This window comes from Engraulis encrasicolus, chromosome 18, assembly GCF_034702125.1.
Source record: "Engraulis encrasicolus isolate BLACKSEA-1 chromosome 18, IST_EnEncr_1.0, whole genome shotgun sequence".
NCBI classification, from domain to species: Eukaryota; Metazoa; Chordata; class Actinopteri; order Clupeiformes; family Engraulidae; genus Engraulis; species Engraulis encrasicolus.
In genome coordinates, this window is record NC_085874.1 from 13,354,825 (window position 1) to 13,359,824 (window position 5,000).

A 5,000-nucleotide genomic window follows, 5' to 3' on the forward strand; every position below is an offset into this window, starting at 1 on the left:
AGTCCATTAGCTCTGGTAATCAAATTGAAACAAACACAAAAAGAAAATTATGCATTTGCTAGTTTCCTTAAGTGGGAAAACCGTACCGCCAATGTCAATTTTGTCGCCTTCTGTTTGTCCTCTGTGCTGAGTCATCTACACTGATTAGAGTGCAGTGGCTGTAAAAGGGCACGAGGATTTAGATTCTCTCCTACAAGTTCATGCCATCGCCCCAGACATCCTTCCCCTGGGTGTGTGTGTGTGTGTGTGTGTGTGTGTGTGTGTGTGAGTGTGTGTGTGTGAGCGCGCCTTTCTGTTATTGTGTGTGTGTGGGTGTGTGGGTGTGGGTGTGTTTGTGTGTGTGTGTGTGTGTGTGTGTGTGGGTGTGTGGGTGTGGTGTGTTTGTGTGTCTGTGTGTGCGTGTGTGTGTATGTGAGAGAGAGAGTGTGTGTGTGTGTGTGTGAGAGAGAGTGCATACATGTGTGTGTGCATGTGTGCACACACACAGACTTGTTTCTGTGCTTGTGAGTGCATGTGTGTGTGTTGCTGCTGTCTCTGTGTCTGCTTGTCCCCCATCTGAATAACTGGACAGTTTTCGAACGTCATGATCTGTGCTGCTGGAACTTCCCATTGTAATTTCTTCCTCTGTCTAATTCAGTGTGACGGCTCTGTTGCTTAGCCTTCGACCTCCCAGAACATATCACAGCTAATCCCTGCACGATAGCAAAGCCTCAATTGGTCTTTGGGGGCAAATGAGAAAAAGAGAGGGCAAGGGAGAGTGCGAGAGAGAGAGAGAGAGAGAGAGAGAGAGAGAGAGAGAGAGAGAGAGAGAGAGAGAGAGAGAGAGAGAGGGAGGCAGAGGACAGAAGAAGGGTGCGATGGAGAGAGGATAAGTAGAGCAAGAAATAGAGAGATGGGAAAGAGGGAGAGACACAGTGTCTCTGGTTTTCATGTGTCTGTACTGAAGACTTAACAATACAAAAATATATGCTCACCCCTGCGAGAATATAGAGGGAAAACACACAGAAGCGTACAGATCTTTACAGGAAAAATGGATAATTAGCCTAAATAATGGTCAAATATAACATCCTTTAACGGTTGGGCACTGGACTGCTATGCGGGTGACCCGGGTTCGAGGCCCGGCCCCGGTCATTTCAAAATCCTTCCCCATCTCATATATATATATATATATATTGCATGCACGCGCGCACACACACACGCACACACACGCACACACACACACACACACACACACACACACACACACACACACACACACGCACACGCACATGCACACACACACAGGAGGAGAAGAGAGTGTTCTCATAGTTGAGGTCTTGTGCTAAATGCCCTTGCAGACATGACCGCGGGTCAGATGACCCAGAGTTAATCCCCTGAACCCATGAAACATGACTTTGTCTAAGTGTGCCTGCGTGCCTATCTGCGTGCCTGCGTGGATACAGAGAGATGTGTGCGTTCATATGTATGTATGTGTGTGATAGAGAGATGCAGGCGTGCGTGTGTGTGTGTGCATGTGTGTACCCATGTGCTTACATACTAATAGCTCTACTCTCATATTTCACAGTCAGCAACAGCTGTGCTGCTCTTGTTGCTTGACAATTAGGCTACCCCTCGTGCCTTTGTCTGTGTGACTGCTGGTAATTGTAAAACAATGAGGGACACTCCCAACAAGGTCCACAGACCTACGTACGTACGTTGCATGCAAACTCTTCAGAGAGCAACCTGGCCTCTTACTGGCTAACTTAACATAACATACTTTGCTGAGTACATGGTCTCACCCCAACAAGTCAATTTCTGACAGACTGCAATTTTTGACGTCTGAGGTATGCCTTTGGAGTCAAACTATGACGTCCTCCTCAAAGGCGCCATTGAGGTTAAGTGTAAGTATAGGTTTAGGTTAAGGTCCATAGTCAACATGTGAAATGGAAGGAATACCCCGACAAAAAATGCAGTCTGGTCAAAGGTAGTCAGAAATTGACTACTTGGGGTGAGACTGTGTTGTTTTTGACAGACTGGAGCTGGTGCAGGCAACAAGAAACATGTGAAGGACAAGTGCACTATTTTCAACATTAAGCCCCTCTTCTGAGTTGTCGGCAATGTTTTAGAGCGCCCCTCACCGCTTATTTGATGTCTGCTGCTGTTATTTGGCTGATTTGGACTGTCTCAACTGGCTATAGAAGGGCCGCATTTATATTTTTATTTTGTAATGTTCGCAAATGCGGAAAAAAAGCAAATTCATTGATTAAAATATAGATACTTTTAAAAAAAACAGTGGGGTGTATTGTAGGTCATTGTGATACAAACCGAATTGTGAGTTGAGTGTATCGTTGCAGCCCGAGTGAGCGTGTGTGTTTATGTTTGTGCGTGTGTATGAAATTGTGCGGGTAAGTGTGTGGGGTTCAGTCAATGTGTGTATAAGTCTGTTCTATTCAGTATTATGAAATCGCTCCTACAGCAACCATGTGTGTGTGTGTTTATGTGTGTGTGTGTGTGTGTGTGTGTGTGTGTGTGTGTGTGTGTGTGTGCGTGCGTGCGTGCGTGCGTGCGTGCGTGCGTGCGTGCGTGCGTGCGTGCGTGCGTGTGTGTGTGTGTGTGTGTGTGAGTGAGCTATGGGCATGAGGGAGAGGGTCTCAGGTATGTGTTTGGACAGAACAAGAGAGCCACACTGCAGCTGCTTTGTGTGGAGACAAATAGGCTATTTATACACTGACAGCACCAAAGCTGGGCTTTTTTTTTATAATGGTGCGGGCATCGTGTGTGTGTGTGTGTGTGTGTGTGTGTGTGTGTCTGGTATCACAAGGAGGCACCTATGAATGGGGAGTGTGAATAGTATGTGGACTTATGCATGTGCATTTATCACAAGGACCTGGTTCACTTGGGATTTGCAGTGCCTGAAGTACTTACATGTCTTAAAGTGTGTGTGTGTGTGTGTGTGTGTGTGCGTGTGTGTGCGTGTGCGTGCGTGTGTGTGTGTGCGTGTGCGTGCGTGTGTGTTCACGTGAGAGGTTGATGTAATATACAACACATACGTATATGTTGAGTACGTATATGGCACGTGAGTGGTTGATGTATAAATTGACTGTGGGTGCGTGTTTATGTTTGTGGTTGGCGTCGTCCTGCAGTATATACTATAGTGTGTGCGTGTGCGCGCGTGTTTGTGTGTGTGTTTGTTGCTTTTACGCCAATGCGCACACTCACAAACACACACACAGAGTAGCTCATGTATACATTTGGTGTGTGTGTGTGTTTGTGTGTGAACGTGTACGTGTTTGTGCGTTTCTGTTTGTATTTGAGCAACTGTGATGTTTAGACGGCAGTGTGAGACCTTTAGAGGTATGAGTCATGTGTCGTGCTCTGGTGAAAGCGGTGATACAGACGTACTTCACAAAGAGCGTGTGGGAGGACATACTGATCACTTATATGCACAGCATACAGCATCCCAACCCCCTCCCCCCTGTCGCTCTCTCTCCCTCTCTCTCTCTCTTGCACACACACACACACACACAGACACACAGACACACACACACACACACACACACACACACACACACACACACACACACACACACACACACACACACACACACACACACACACACACACACACACACACACCCCTATTTTTTTTAGTGTCTCATCACAGAATACAGTCATGAGCAGAAGGTAAGGATATAGTCACCTTGGGACAAAAACAAATTATAGAACATATAAATGATATGTATTAAAAAGGGGAGTAATTACAAGAAGGTGTTCTGGCTGTGAACCAGCGTCTGTCTGAGTGGATTAACAACAGTTTTGTGATGTGCGCTTGGCTGGCCACGTGTGAGAGGGTCCTGCTGCACAATGTGTGTGCTGCCCAGGGGTGTTGCTCAGGGGGGTAAAGTGTAACTGAGTTATCAGGGCCCTATGTATAGGTGGCCCACACACAGTCTGATTTATGAAGATATAGTATGGCTGGGGGGGGGGGGGGGGGGGGGGGGGGGCGGGGGCTCCATTGGATGGGGGTCCATTGGAGCTGATAGTACATACTGTAGGGCCCAAAATGTGCTGCTACGCCCCTGGTGCTGCCTGATGCAGTGGCACGTGGCATTCACTGTCTTGGCAGCCAATAGGCTGCAGGTATACTGCTTTGTCTCTTGTGATGAAGCTTTCACCTCGTCTTTTTTATTATCAAAGTATGTGTATGTACGTATTTAGCGGTATTCTGTTTAGAGAAATCCCCTGATTTTCATGACAAAAAGCAATCAGGGGACAGTAGCAATATTTGGGGATGCTCACCCAATTTAAGATTGGCTAATTATGCCTAATATGAAGTAAATATGAGCTAACTGCCCCCTTGAACACAGTAAGCGACATCACAAGGCACTTACGCCATGTAGTACACAACAAAAGGCAGCTAGTGAGGTTCAGGTAGTGTGTGAGTTGGGAAAAAACAGGAGTCAAGAAAAGGCTCAATGTTTTAATCTAACCAGTTCGAAGTGAGTAGAGTTTATTAGCTGATCTTAGAGCAACGGAGGGATCAGAATCAGCAAGCACTTGACTACTGTACCACGGCCTGGCCCATGCCGTGTCTCATATTGCGCACTTGTGCACTTTGGGCACTATGCTTCAGTGTGTAGGGCGCTCACGCTAAAATTTTAGGTAAATTCAGTGTACTGAAAGTGCCCGGATGATGCCCTAACAATGGCCACAAATGCAGTGCTTGAACGATGGACACTACATGCACTAAACGGCGCCATGTTGTTAATGAAAAGGAAGAAATGTGGCGTTCAGTTCAATAAAAGACTTTGGTCAACAGTCTCTTAATTCTGTAAGTAATGTTGCTGAGATGCCAACCTTTTCATGCCAAGCCAAGTATTGTATGCAAGATAGTTTGGGGTTAAGGAAATGTAAATACAAGCACAAAACGCTGTGCAATGTAAACAGTAGTCAACCAATATTTTGGTGAGATATTGTGCTCAAACCTTTTCCAAAACACTATGAACTAAAAACCTCAGTGC